The sequence below is a fragment of the Triplophysa rosa genome, linkage group LG4 (genome assembly GCF_024868665.1).
Source record: "Triplophysa rosa linkage group LG4, Trosa_1v2, whole genome shotgun sequence".
Taxonomy (NCBI): Eukaryota; Metazoa; Chordata; class Actinopteri; order Cypriniformes; family Nemacheilidae; genus Triplophysa; species Triplophysa rosa.
Genome location: NC_079893.1, coordinates 30,335,032 through 30,351,080, shown reverse-complemented (window position 1 = coordinate 30,351,080; position 16,049 = coordinate 30,335,032). Strand labels below are relative to the sequence as shown.

General features: G+C 38.4%; 1 pseudogene; it reads right to left on the bottom strand.

Annotated features, from left to right (window-relative positions):
* Positions 1 to 2,089: 2,089 nt before the first annotated feature.
* Positions 2,090 to 16,049, bottom strand: part of LOC130553164 (complement C3-like) — a 32,286-nt pseudogene continuing 18,326 nt past the window's right edge.

Here is a 16,049-nt window from a genome sequence, read left to right as displayed (position 1 = left end):
CCGGCGCTGAGCGTGGGAAAAACTCATAACACCAGCGCTGAGCGCGGAAAAAAACCGTTAACTGATGGCTTTTTTTAAAAGCGCGGCGTTTCCGTTGAAAACAGTTGCAAAAACACGTCGGCCGCAGGCGTAAACGCCTCGGTGGACACAGCCCCTTATGCAACCGGGCACAGGTCCTGCCACGCTACCAAAGCGCCACCTAGTGGCTGTTACCAAGACAGCATCTTGGGTCCGCTTCTTGGGTTCTACACTCTTTGCTAGCATGCCCCCCTCTGGCTCGATAGTGAAACTTTTTAAATGGACCAGCATATACACTCACCTAAAGGATTATTAGGAACACCTGTTCAATTTCTCATTAATGCAATTATCTAATCAACCAATCACATGGCAGTTGCTTCAATGCATTTAGGGGTGTGGTCCTGGTCAAGACAATCTCCTGAACTCCAAACTGAATGTCAGAATGGGAAAGAAAGGTGATTTAAGCAATTTTGAGCGTGGCATGGTTGTTGGTGCCAGACGGGCCGGTCTGAGTATTTCACAATCTGCTCAGTTACTGGGATTTTCACGCACAACCATTTCTAGGGTTTACAAAGAATGGTGTGAAAAGGGAAAAACATCCAGTATGCGGCAGTCCTGTGGGCGAAAATGCCTTGTTGATGCTAGAGGTCAGAGGAGAATGGGCCGACTGATTCAAGCTGATAGAAGAGCAACTTTGACTGAAATAACCACTCGTTACAACCGAGGTATGCAGCAAAGCATTTGTGAAGCCACAACACGCACAACCTTGAGGCAGATGGGCTACAACAGCAGAAGACCCCACCGGGTACCACTCATCTCCACTACAAATAGGAAAAAGAGGCTACAATTTGCACGAGCTCACCAAAATTGGACAGTTGAAGACTGGAAAAATGTTGCCTGGTCTGATGAGTCTCGATTTCTGTTGAGACATTCAAATGGTAGAGTCAGAATTTGGCGTAAACAGAATGAGAACATGGATCCATCATGCCTTGTTACCACTGTGCAGGTTGGTGGTGGTGGTGTAATGGTGTGGGGGATGTTTTCTTGGCACACTTTAGGCCCCTTAGTGCCAATTGGGCATCGTTTAAATGCCACGGCCTACCTGAGCATTGTTTCTGACCATGTCCATCCCTTTATGACCACCATGTACCCATCCTCTAATGGCTACTTCCAGCAGGATAATGCACCATGTCACAAAGCTCGAATCATTTCAAATTGGTTTCTTGAACATGACAATGAGTTCACTGTACTAGAATGGCCCCCACAGTCACCAGATCTCAACCCGATAGAACATCTTTGGGATGTGGTGGAACGGGAGCTTCGTGCCCTGGATGTGCATCCCACAAATCTCCATCAACTGCAAGATGCTATCCTATCAATATGGGCCAACATTTCTAAAGAATGCTTTCAGCACCTTGTTGAATCAATGCCACGTAGAATTAAGGCAGTTCTGAAGGCGAAAGGGGGTCAAACACCGTATTAGTATGGTGTTCCTAATAATCCTTTAGGTGAGTGTATTTTGTAGTTTAAACAGGATTGAAATTGAATGCAATTTGGCCGTCTTTGCATTCAAAAAGTACTAAGTACACAGGGACCTGGCCCCGGTTGCATAAAGCACCTTAAGTTTTTCCCTTAAGTATGACACTTAAGGGGTGATTTTCCTTTACCAAAGACAATAGGAGAATAACTTAAGTAAAACTTAAGGTATACTTAAGGACACACTTAAGGGAAAATTACACTTAAGGTGCTTTATGCAACCGGGCCCTGGCCTTTTTGACAATTTTAACATTCACTATATGACCATATATTAGGACTTTCTAAAATGTCGCAATTAATTTGACAGTGTTTTTGTACATTTGTTTTATGTATTTAAATCGTTGTTTTGCTTTATTTCTACACTGTTTTTTTCTTATGGCTTTACTGTTTGTGCTAAAAAGTATTTCCTGTAAGGCTGATTTGCAACTAGAGAAATAAATTGGAATAATACTTGAAATGATTACTCTGACATTCACAAGGAAACAAACAAACAAAAGGAACAATTACAATGACTTGTAATTCAGACAAGGAACAGGTCACCATAGTCTTAGTCAAACAAATTAAAACAAGTAGTTTAACATACTCTCCTAAAAGTGATTTTAGAGCCACGAATATTCCCGAACTTTCTAGAGTTAACACACAGTTGTTATATGCTTATGTATCACATCCTGTAGAGAGGTCATGGCCTAGTTTAGAGAGTCCAATGTATTTTGTGCTGTATTCTGGAGTTTGGCTCTCCTCTCTTGTGGGCCAGTACTCGATCCAGGTGTGCTCACCCAAGACGTACTGCCATCTATAAACATCAGAAAATAAAGACACACACACAATTACCTGTCTACACCGTGTGTGAATTTGTAAAACGCGAATCCAACATAAACAAAAAATGTAACATAAAACCCAAATTGCATTAAACACACACAGTAAACATGTACCTGTCCTCTATCTTTGGCATATGAATTTGCCCATGACGAGATATGTCTTGTCTATTTTGATATCCAAAGCTTTTCTACAGCTGGGATGATTCATAAAGATTCTCTCACCCCCTTCAACACCTTCATCAGCACCTAGAAGAGCATCAGTGCATAGTATTTAGACAAACTATTGTGTTTGTGGTGTGATTTTGCTTTCTGGTGACTGCAGCCAATTGCATTATTATTTAAGCAGGCTGTTAATTGTATGCATTACACATGTATGCATTCCAAGAAAGTAATGGACTAGTTGCACAAGATGGCATCAGTGAACTTTTGGGACGCCAGTGTGGGCAGACTTATTGACGGTTGTATAGCACTGAAAAGAAGGATTTTAAATAAAAGTGCTATATGACCGAAAATATGACGAGCACCCCGTCAAGCCAACACAACTCGATATAATGGCAGAAAAGTATGAAGATAAATCAGTAGCAAAACTTGAGAGCATGTCGATTTTAATTTGTGAACTTGTAAAGTAAGTATGTGTACCTGTACACTAAAATGTACACTCACAGCCCCAATGTGAAAACTTGTCAAATAAAAAAACTGAAGTCGAATGTTGAGATTTGCACTCGTGGACAAAACTCTTTTAAATGCTTTTTATGCCTTTCTTAGTCCCCCAACTGCCCAAACAAAATCATCTCTGCGGAATTGAACTATACACACGTTGGCTTATGTATAACTAAGTTGTAGCCTATGTACGGATTTTGGTTAACCACATGAGCATGGGCTATAGAATCAACGGGGAAAGAATGAAAGTCTTTTTTCAACTTGTGCTTAGCATTGAAAAGAGGTTATATCGCTGATATACCACTTTCTTCTTTTTATCTAAAAAACGGCCGTATACATTTTTTGTCAAAATATGCATACATTGAAAATCAGATTCAAATTATCCCCAAAGCTAAAGGCAGGCAACACGAGAATGACGATCCGTACCTGCTTTTAGGACACTTAGCACTTTCATTATATAGATGTCCGAGTATAGTGTCAGATTCATAGCCTCCACTTTGACTTTATAAACTGTAAAGCATACATTTTATACGTAAGTAGCTACACCAGAATTCAACTCAAACAGTTGTGAAACCTCAGCAAACTACAAAATAAAACATGTTTACCGTATTCCATGCCACTTTCACAAGCTTTTACCCATCGATTGTCTTCAGGGATTTCTTCATTTTTCTGTAAACTGCATTTTTCTGTTTTAACGGATGACGAATGTTTATTTGCACACACTTATGACTGCCAACACAAAATGACTCCCACCCCCATTTACACTTATGAGTGATGAACATAATTGATTAAAAGTGGCCGTATAATTGAAAGCAATACCTTCAGCGCAAAGGCAGACATCTCCCTTACACAGTCTGAGTAGAGCGCCATCGTGTCTTTCAGGGTGGTAGTACTTTGTACAGCGTGCGTCTGAAAAGAGTGAAGAGTTATTTAAAGAGAAACTGTGTCTGTGTGTGTCTTAATATCTGTCACGATCCCAGTCCGTGTTTCCCCTGTGTTTGTACTTTTCTGTCACTTCCTGTTGTGTGTCATATTTGTAGTCCTTTGTAGTTTTTCTTGTTAATTAGTTCCCCAGGTGTTTCTTGTTTCCTTGTTATCCCAGTGTATATAAGCCCTAGTGATTCCTATGATTGGTGTCGCTCTCGGTTTCATGACTCCTATTTTCTGTGGATTACCTTGGTTCGTTTTATCTTATATTATTTTCAATAAATCTACACTGCATTTGGATCCTCTTCTCTGCCAGGATTACTCATCGTCACAATATCTCACCTGGTGAATAGTATTCATAGATGGTGACTCCAGCAGGTTGCAAAAGCACGTCATTGATCTTGTGCATTCTGAAGGCGATTCTTTCGATTTCTTTATGAGAAACCTAAGGACAAAAATTCATAACAGTTCCTGTACAAGTATACCAGATGCTACCCATTTTTAACCATGCTCAAACCCTTCTGCCATTATGCATCATGTCCTCACTGTTGCCCTCTAATGGGAAACTTTATATAACTGTATTTACCTCTGAACAACTGGCTGGTTTATTACAGATTTGCGATATTTTCTAAATGTTGACAAAAACTATTGCGTAATGCAATGGAATTGCATTCCATTTACCAATGGAATATGACTAAAACATATTTTTTTCCTCACATCCAAAAATCATGCAGACGGATGTTGGTAGGTCTATATATATCGCTGCCGCCACACTAGCCATTATTTTTTAATCTGCGGAGACGTAGGTGTGTTATCCTTGCCATTGGGATAGTTCACCCAAAAATGAAAATTCTGTCATCATTTACTCACCCTCAAGTTGTTCCAAACATGTATACATTTCCTTGTGCTGTTGAACACAAAGATATTTTGAAGGATTTTTTAGCAATTTTCAGTTCCGCGGCACCATTGACTACCATATTAGAAAAAAGTGTTGTACACAAAAGTAGATATTTTGAAGAATGTAGGAAAGCAAACAGTTCTGGGGCATCTTTGACTACAATTGTCAGTTTCCTACTAAGGTACTCAATGGTGCCACTGAACTAAAAATTGCAAACATTCTTCCAAATATATTTCTTTGTGTTCAACAGAACAAAGGAATGTATACAGTACAGGTGTGGAACAGCTTGAGGGTGAATAAATGATGACAGAATTTTCATTTTTGGGTGAACTATCCCTTTAATTGCAAGGAAAGCCCATTGTAATGTCTTATAAATAATTGTTATTACAGTTAATACATTATAACACTTAAAATGCGTAGTGTAACAATGAATTGCTAAATTGGTTATAATTCTTTACAACTACATATAATGCATTACAACACACATTATGAAGAATTATAATGCATTTTACCCTTTAATAACTCTTTATAATGCATTACATGCTTCAAGGAAAGTGTTACCTGATTTTCTTCCGTTGGTCGCATTTTCAATTCGTAATTTCAATTTGTGTAATTCGAAGGGTAATGGAAATGAATCTATTGACTGTACTGATACTGTTCGTTGAACAGTAAATAAAAAAGCGTAGGTGTAATGACTAGTTTCGCTTCTAAACACTGTTTTAAAATGTGAATATTTGTTTTGAAAAAATTCCCAATTTACCTTAAACCTAAAAATGCAAATCTAGTTACATATTACAATATTTTCATATGATTACTTGCCCCATTCAGCCTATTTTTATATTTCCTATTTTGATATAGTGTACGCACTGAAATACCTTTTGCAAGTAGATGATGAGAGAGCCTCGTTCTGAGAGAACCTTGTTCATCTCAAAGTCTTGAATGAATCTGTCCTTGCCACTGGTCAACTGAGAATAAAAAATATACAACATAAAGCATAATTATCAGCTGCTTTATAGGTAGAATTCTGGACAGTTGGACGGTAACACTGCTTCAGTTCTTCAAGACAGTACCTCTCGGAGATCTCCTTCATCTACTACAAACCCTGTCAGTAAACCCACATCCAGAATAGTCATGGTCGCATCTGTGTCCATTTGGTAGCTGTCAAGAAAAATCAAAAGCCGTCCCAGATAGCAAATATTTATGGCCCAAATCTGGCACACACCTTACATCTCATACCCCCTCATCTGGCCCACATATGGAATGGAATGATGGCACTTTGGTGGTCTGCTCCTGTTTGCCAGGTTTGGGCCACAAGCAAGCCAAAGCAATGCCACATGTCAGCCAAAAACAAAACAAATAAAGCAGAACTGACCCAAATATAAACAACAGTTCATTTCAATTCTGGCCCAGATTTATCCTAAAACCAACACCTTTCTGTGCTCCTGTTTGACAGAATTTGTATTGATTTTCATTATTATTATAGTTACGATTGAGTCATTAGTGATGAACATCTGCTGTTAACAAACACAATCACTGCAGAAAAGATCAACAAAAACTACAAAAAAATAATTTACTCAGAGAAACACAACAACTACAACCTGAAACACAACCCAGCTAACAAAAGTTTGTTATAAGAACGTTCCTTAGAGGTTTTTCACGTTTTAAAATATTCAAAATGTCAGTTTTTTATGTTTTAAGAATGTTCCCAGCTGACAAAAGTCACCATCATGGTGATCAGTGTTTCCTTGAGTTGAGCTCTTGACCCTTGACTTTTTCTCTTTAGATGCTCTGTAACTGTTTACTTTTAAAATACATTTGTTATAGTAATGCAAATGATGATGAAATTAAATGTTATTGGTTGGTGGTCATTGAGATTTCTATCATGTTAAAATTTGAATAAATTGCTGTGCTGCTGATCCTGATGCATTTTGCTGTCTAGAAAGATTTGTGAAAACAGAAACAAATAAATATTTAAACAAAAAGCAGAATTTAGACACACAGACATGAAGAATCAGTGTATGAATCTCAACAATGGTGACAATCAGCAAACGAAAACTTCATGTTGCAATGCATGCTCATTCATAATTCCCAGCATGCATTGCTTTATCTGAATTAGTTGGTTGATTCTCACCATTGCTGAGATTCATACACTGATTCTTGATGTCTGTGTGATTCTGAAATGTGTTTTAATAAACATACATCCATTTTTCACAAATCTCTGTAGACACCAAATACAGACTCCCTGATCAACAGCATAGCACTCAATCCAAACGCGAGCACTGAATCAAATTACAACATCACAGTGGTGTCAAAGGTTCCATAGCAACACCATTTGGTTAGGTTCTCACTTGCACTGCCATAATAAGTGCACTTTAAAAGCTCACAGTTTCAGCAGATCAAATAAAGCAGTGGTCAAGGGTCAAGATCTCAAGGAAACACTGATCACCATGATGATAATATTCTTAAAACATTAAAATATATTTTTAAAACGTATTCAAACACATGAAAAACCTCTAAGGAACGTTCTTATAACAAACTTTTGTTAGCTGGGTTGTGTTTCAGGTTGTAGTTGTTGTGTTTCTTTGGGTACATTTTTTTTTTTCAGTTTTTGTTGATCTTTTCTGCAGTGATTGTGTTTGTTAACAGCAGATGTTCATCACTAATGACTCAATCATCACTATAATAATAATGAAACTCAATACAAATTCTGTCAAACAGGAGCACAGAAAGGTGTTGGTTTTAGGATAAATCTGGGCCAGAATTGAAATTAACTGTTGATTATATTTGGGTCAGTTCTGCTTTATTTGTTTTGTTTTTTGACATGTGGCATAGCTTTGGCATGCCTGCGGCCCAAATCTGGCAAACAGGAGCGGGCCGCCCATGGGCCATCATTCCATGCGGTATGTGGGCCAGATGAGGTGGTATGGGGAGGTGTGGGCCGGATTTGGGCCGAAACGATTTGCTGGTTTGGTTGCTATCTGGGGTGCAGACTGTGCGCATATTTGCTCACTTACTCGTAATCATTTTAACTATGATGACACAATTTCACATTTATGTAGATAGAACACTTTTATGTCACAGTTATTTGATATTAACAATTCTATTCACATTTATTAAAATAAAATGAGTTTACTTACAAGAACTCCAGAGTGAGCGTGTAACTTTTAAGGGCTCCCACATAACTTGGTTCTTGGAATAAAGACATGACTCACTGGAGTTTATACTCCAAAAGCATAAGCATCTTACATTTAACTTCTGTATTTAACTCCAATATATACATTCCATTTACATGAACATCAGTAACTTAAATTTTATTAACTGTAATGACTAATATCGTGTTGACACTATATATGATAATATTATTAATATACCAGCGTCAGTAACAAATATTATTAACCGCGACAACTAATTATCACATTGCTAATCCGCACATTGTAATACTGTATTTACCCATAAGCACTACCTGTGATAATAACTGTGAGTACTAAATGTAAATGCAAGTCTCGTAAATTTTATGCACATTATAATATCAAAAGGAATATGCTTAAATGAATAATTGACAATTTCTTAAAATCAAATATAGCACTTATTTCAGTTTAGTTTCATTCATGTGTATTGCATAGAGAATAACTTGCAATAAAACCATGTATATTAATGTGTTTTATTAATCTTACTTCTATTTGTATATAATGTCTTTGTTTTATTAATCTATCATTATTATTATTTCCTATTAATTATAATGTTTGTAAATCTGCTTTGCAACAATGAAAATCATGAAAAGCGCTAAATAAATAAATTGAAATGCTGAAAGCGGGTGCAATCAATGTAGAGACATTGCAGGCTTTAGTTTAAGAATAAATGTATGAAAAAGCTACAGAAAGCAAAACAATTCTGTGTCACACCTACCTTTTTCTTGTTTGAGTTTAACACTTAGATCAAAGATTTTACAGTTATTAATCGTCTCTGCAGGTTTGGCGTAATACAGCATGAGCACCTGAAAACAGACAAATGTAACACTCGCTTTACACACTTATATGAACGTGAATGTGATGACTGTATTGTATAATGTCAAATGTCAACTTACTGAGAGAGTGGCTGTTCCAGTTCCTTTCGCCGTTACGTTGAAGTCCTGACCTAGATCTAGCTGGTCAGTAAAGACAGACAAACTTCATTCATCAGTTACTACGCCCTCTTTGATTACAAATGTACAATTTATATACATTATTATCAATTTACATGCAATATTATTTGATCAAATCTATAAAATTGAACATCATCAAAACATCCCATTCAATATGCTAAAAAAAGAACTGCCATTGGGAACATTGCCAGTGGGAGCTTGTTTTGGTTGAACATAATCCGAATTATGTTTGTGTGTGGCATGTTAATGAAATCTCTTAAGGCTTCTCACCTTGTTCGACCGTGTCACATGCACATTGTCTTTTGTGAAAGTCCATGTGACTGGTTTTGATCTTTTAGCCACAGACAGTTCCACGTCCAGACGGAAGTCTTTTTGAAGCGTTTGCCTCACCTGTGTGCGGTATTCGGCTACCGCCTGGAACACCATGATGGTCGCCTACAACAGAGAGTAATGTATGTATAGAGTCGGCACGTGCGTATTATTGTGAAGTAAGGGGTTGTTGGTTTACCTGTGTGGTTTCATAGCCGCCGTAGTGAGATTGTTGTCTGGCCAGCCAGTGCACGGCTTCTCCTGCTTTGACGTATTCTTTTACTTTCACGAGGGCCAGCACGGCATAGGCTGTGGCCTCCAGAGAATGATGACGTTGATCCGGAACTATCCAAGCGGTGCCGGCTGTTTAAAAGACAAAACTGTACATGAATGTGCTAGTTTTCCCTTATAGGGTTATGGTTAGTGATGCAATGCAATAGTTTTTATACAGTATAATTGTATTAATTACACACACTAAAACCACAAAAATGAAAGGAAACATGTTTTAAAACGATACTAAATATAAAATTATTCTTCCTTGGTCATTGAAACACAATCAAATAAACTTAAAAAAAACCCATCTTTTTATTTATATATGAACAATATATGTTTTATATATGGTGCACTATCATTTGAACGAAAACAAGAGGCAGTGCATCACTAGTTATGGTATGCGCACAACAAAAGCAAATGTAATTATCTATTACATACAAAGGCAATGCGACTCGAAAAGATGCAAATGCACGCCGGTCAGCGCGATTACCGCAAACACGTGTTTTTCGCCTCAATAGTGGGACATGTCCGGATGCATGACACTCCACTGCCGGGCGAGTGATGTGGAAAAGAAATAATCCCAGCTGTTACATCCTGTATGGTTTTATTGTACTGAATACTAAAAATGCCATTACACAGTTTCTTTGTTAAGCTATCATGCGTCCTGTTTTCACCTGTTGAAAACAATACCTGCTGCTTGTTTAAAATCTCTTTTGCTGATTAGGAAATGTATATGTATTATCATTGATTGTGTTTTAGATTAGTTACATCCTGAGTTATCTTTATTACAGTAGACAAAGTTTTGTTTGTTGTCTTGGCCTTGGGTCACCCTGAAGTCATTGCTCTGTTTATCTATAGATATGTTTAAAAATACATTTCAAGGTTTTATCTATCTATGGTGTTGTATCTTTTTGGTCTGACGGCTGTGGGTAGAGCCCGCTATAAAATGTGCTGCATTGTGTTTTCCCCTATACAGGACGTATTACCCGCGAGGAATGTAGAGCAAGGAACGCAATGCTTTGCTCTTGGCGCTCACACACCATTACTGTTATTGCAACTAATGTCTGAGAATTTCAACAATAAGAAACAACACCAAACTGGAAACGTGTGCCTTTAATTATCTCATGATGTATAAACACTTATACCATGGTCTGTTTAAATACTAGATTCTGATTGGCTGGAAGGTGTGCATTAACACCGTTTAATGCACAGGTAGTTCCAGTCAGTTTGATCAACGTTTGGAATTCACTGACAAAAATAACCGTCATTTTCACTTTTCTGATCAAAAAGGATTTTAATGCACGATGTGGAGGCACAGAACCACCCGACACGAAGCTGGTTGTATCACTACTGACCTTCCTGTTTAGTAGAACGCTTCATTAACACATCCTTATTGAGTTTGTTGGCGTTGGCCATGGCGTAGGACGTCATAGCAACAGCGTAAGGGTTGGTCAGTTTGTGAAGTTTACCTTCCAGATAGCCAACGGCCTTTCTCATACTGTTATGAAGACTCTGTAGAAGGAGGTCAAAATGAAGAGATTTTACCCCTGCACGGGCATTAGCGTTATCAGAAAATGTTCACATTCCTGTGTGCTACTTTTTTTCAAAAAATGCAAATGGTGAAAGAGCTGCACTTACACCAACTGATCTGGCACAAAACTCGCTGCCCTCTTGCATGGCGATCAGAACAAATGCAGTCAGAGAAGCTTCCCCATCTCTCCCTTGTACGTCACCCTGAATCAAAGCACAAACCATTATAATATTATCAAACTCAAATCATTATAGCACTGAACCTTTTTCTTTTGATTATTTTTTGAGGGCCACTGAAAATCAAATGTGCATACATCAAGATTTTTAACCACTGGTTAAATATTTCACATCCAATATAGCACAGGTATGTCTTTAAGATGTCTGCTAAAGATCAGGGCCTGTATTCACAAAACATCTTAAGGCTAAAAGTAGCTCCTAACTTGCTGATTTAGGAGAAACTCTTAAAAAGAATGGGTGTGTCTGTCCTAATTTTAGGACTCCTATTTTTTTGTGCTAAGAGTATTTCACAAAGTGTTTTAGTGCTAAAACTAGCTCCTAAAACTGTGAGACGTTAGGAGTAGTGAAGAGGACTCCTAATCACTAAGACCAACTCACAACAATCCTAAAATAGCTGTAACACCGGCAGTCTACCTTGAAACTTAAACCTTTTAGAAAGATTTCATGACAATGAGCTCAACCATAAAGACTACTAATATCTGCTAACTGTTAATGAGACAGGCAAAATGCTTACAATTAGCTGAACATTTACTTTATATGAACATATAGTTGATTTGCACAAGATAACTCCTTTTTTAAAATAATTCAAAAATCATGTTGTTTATTGTGTTTTGTTGTATTTGTTAGCTGTATTTTTTAAAGTTATTGTTACTTAATAAAAAACAACAAAAAACAAACAATTTGATTAATATTAATTGGAATGCACAATAAAAACTTGAATTTTGAAAAAAATACGGCAATAAATATTAAAACATTTTATTTGAATATGACTACATTTTTGTTTTAAGATCTTAATTTAAATATGTCAGCATGAGACCACATACTGTACTATAATATTTCTATGATTAAATTACTGACAGAGACCCATCCTCTATCAGCCAATCACTGTGGTCACAGTCAGTAAACTTGCTGACATCATCCATAGCAACGAGGTCAACCCCGCCCTTTTTCTTAGTTTAAGATTATTTTCTGTTCCTTAGTAAAAGTTGCTCTCAGCAGCATTGGGAATAGGTTTTAACTGGAAACTCTTAACTAAAAAACGTTTACTGCTGTCTAGGAGAGCTCTTAGTGTTAAGATAAAATGTTTTGTGAATACGGGCCCTGGAGATCTGGAAAACATCTGCTGTGTTAAAATTGCTGATCTGCAAAACATCTTATAAAGAGCAGTTTTACATTCATTCTAATTCATAAGCACTAACAGACATTTTCTAGATGTCTATATGACATCTGACAGCAGACGTCTCTGCAACGTATTGCAGATGAGCAAACTATGTATTGCAGATCTAAATGCAGACATCAAATATATGTCTGCCAGATGTACGTGTGCTATCAGGGATCTGGCCTTAAATCGAATGCAGAAAAGAAAACTAAAAAGAATGTTGGGCATTGATAGACAATAATAACAAATGCCGATGGTGCCAATGTTCCTTCACAGTTGCACATCTAAAAACAAAAACGTCAAAGGTCCGTCAATGATAGAGTTGACCTTACACCCATGTTTATTGTGAATATAGGTTTATCATCTTTGAAAGATCCGTCTGGCAATTGTTTGTTGAGCACCAGCCACCTGAGGGCACTGCAGAGCACATCCTCTTCTACAACAATAAAGCTATTGGCCATAGCAAAGACTTTAGCCACATATGCTGTCAACCTTTAACAGAAGGAAGAAAACATAGTTATATTACATGTGAATTATAGTAAAAAGTAAAAGTGTATGTTTGCAAAGGTTTGACAGTTTAGGTTTAGGTCACTTTATTATGGGCTCCATCTGTCAAAAATAATTTGACAGCAGCATGGGACAATGGTGGTCACAATCATTCATCATATCTCTAAACATGTTTCGGTAGTCGGTAGGTTGTTAGTGAAATGATGTCACCATGTGCCATCTTCCTGTTTGCTGAGAGCGCGTGGTTTGAGTCGGAGCTCTTTCAAATTTATTCTTAATACATCGTTTATTCTTGTTATATCTTAAGACTTGTGTTTTAAATTGTTATCCTCCGAGGGTAAAACATATCCTTAAATATATCCCATACCAAAATCGTATTTAAACGCACAGATAATTTATTTTTATCGGATCACTCGCTATTAGCCTCAGGCTGTTAGCATTCCCAGCCTGCCTGCTTACTGCTTAACACACTGTTCTCATTATTACATCACTAATGGCTAATGTTTCAGATGTGTTTGTACCTCTGTGTGCAGATGAGGAAACGATCGCACTTCAGTCGGAACTGGAGGCTGTGGAGAAGCAGATCCAGGATCTACTAGAGAAGCAGACACGGCTGCGAGAACGAAAAACGGCGCTGGAAACATCCAGAGCTGACGCTCGCAAATCCGCGGTAAGTTTTCATCGCGATTTTAATACTCCTTCCACTTCTACTCCGCGTGTTTCTCTGCACAGAGCCCAGGCTTCGAGAACACGGTCAGCCCAAATGAACTTCACTCCTGCACCGGCACACCCACGGCGAAAGGCGCGAGCCAGGACTGGAGCGATGACCCAACCGCCGCCACCGGTCTTCGAGATCCCGACCAGGAACCGCTTTGCCGCCCTCTGCGAGACGGAATGCAACGCTGTGGTCATCGGAGACTCAATCGTCCGGAACGTACGCGCTTCCTCCACTAAAGGTAAGGTGCGCACTCATTGTTTTCCTGGCGCCCGTGTTCTTGATGTCTCTGCGCAGGTACCTGCGATCCTGAAGGACGATGCTAACGTCGGAGCTGTCGTGCTGCACGCGGGGGTGAATGACGTCAGGATGAGGCAGTCGGAGATCCTGAAGAGGGACTTCAGGAGTCTGATCGAGACGGTACGCAACGCATCGCCCACGGCGAGGATCATCGTATCAGGGCCGCTTCCTACCTACCGACGAGGGAATGAAAAGTTCAGTAGACTATTTGCTCTAAATAAATGGTTGATGTCATGGTGTATTGAACAGAAGCTGCTCTTTGTTGATAATTTTGATCTGTTCTGGGAGCGACCTAGGCTCTTCCGCCCTGACGGCCTGCACCCCAGCAGCATCGGAGCGGTTCTTCTGTCTGACAACATCTCAAAGACGCTACGCACCGCTTGACTACGTCTCCCAGCGGTAAGTCAAAACTTTAACCATAGTCTGTGTTCCTCCCACTCATCTGTTATAAATGTTACTGCTTCCAAATGCATAGAGACTGTGTCTGTCCCCCGAATAATACTACAAAATAACAAAATAGCCAAATCTCAGAGAAAAAATCTAATCGTGATTAAACCTGAGGACAATGTAATAAACGACCAAAACAAACTCATAAAGTTCGGCCTACTAAATATTAGATCACTAAATTCAAAAGCAGTTATTGTAAATGAAATGATCACAGACAACAATTTTGATATGCTTTGCCTTACCGAAACCTGGCTTAAACCAAATGATTATTACGGTCTAAATGAGTGTACACCACCAAGCTACTGTTATATGCATGAGCCACGTGCGGTTGGTCGAGGTGGCGGTGTCGCAACAATTTTTAGAGACTTTCTTACTGTAACTCAGAGAACGGAGCATAAATTTAAATCATTTGAAGTGCTTGCGTTGAACATAATTGTTCCAATTGACAGTAAAAAACCATTGCTTTCTTGTACGTTGGCTACAGTGTATAGACCCCCTGGTCCCTACACTGATTTTCTGAAAGAGTTTGCGGACTTCCTATCGGACCTATTGGTTAACGTTGATAAAGTACTAATTGTCGGAGACTTTAATATCCACGTAGATAGTGCTAACGATGCATTAGCAGTGGCGTTTACAGAGCTATTACACTCTTTTGGAGTAACACAACACATCAATGGACCCACTCATCGATTTAATCATACACTAGACTTGATTATATCTCACGGAGCCGATCTAACCAATATAGATATTATACCTCAAAGCGACGATGTCACTGATCACTATCTTATAACATGTACACTGCGCACTGCAGAAATCAGCCGTTTAACTCGTTATCGACAGGGTAGAACAATTACCTCGACTACTAAAGATAGTTTCACAAAGAGCTTGCCAGATCTGACTCCTTTAATAACCATACCAATAAATATAGAATCGCTCGATGACATGACCAGCAAATTGGGCACTATTTTCTCTAATACATTAGAAGCTGTCGCACCTATGAAGTCAAAAAAGATTAATGAGAAAAACGCAGCACCATGGTACAATAGCACCACTCGCGCCCTTAAAAGAGAAACACGTAAACTGGAGCGCAAATGGAAACAAACCCAATTAGAGGTCTTTAAAATTGCGTGGAAAGAGAGTGCAAACTGTTATAAAAAGGCACTAAAAGCAGCAAAGGCTGAGCACCTCCGTAACCTCATAGAAACTAACAAAAACAATCCAAGGTTTTTATTTAGTACAGTTGCTAAACTAACAAATAAACAGACTTCACCTGACCTGGGTATTCCGCCGCACCTTGGTAGCAATGATTTCATGAATTTTTTTACAGAGAAAATCGAAAACATACGAGACAAAATAGTAAAAACTCAACCTCCAAGTCTGTCCTATAAATTAGTACCAACCATCGCCCCAAAAGAAAGGCTACAGTGTTTTTCACCTATAAAACAGGAAGATTTAATTAAACTTATTGCAACATCTAAACCTACAACTTGCTTATTAGACCCCATACCAACTAAATTATTAAAAGAGTTATTACCCGTTGCAATTGAGCCCATTTATAACATTATCAACTCGTC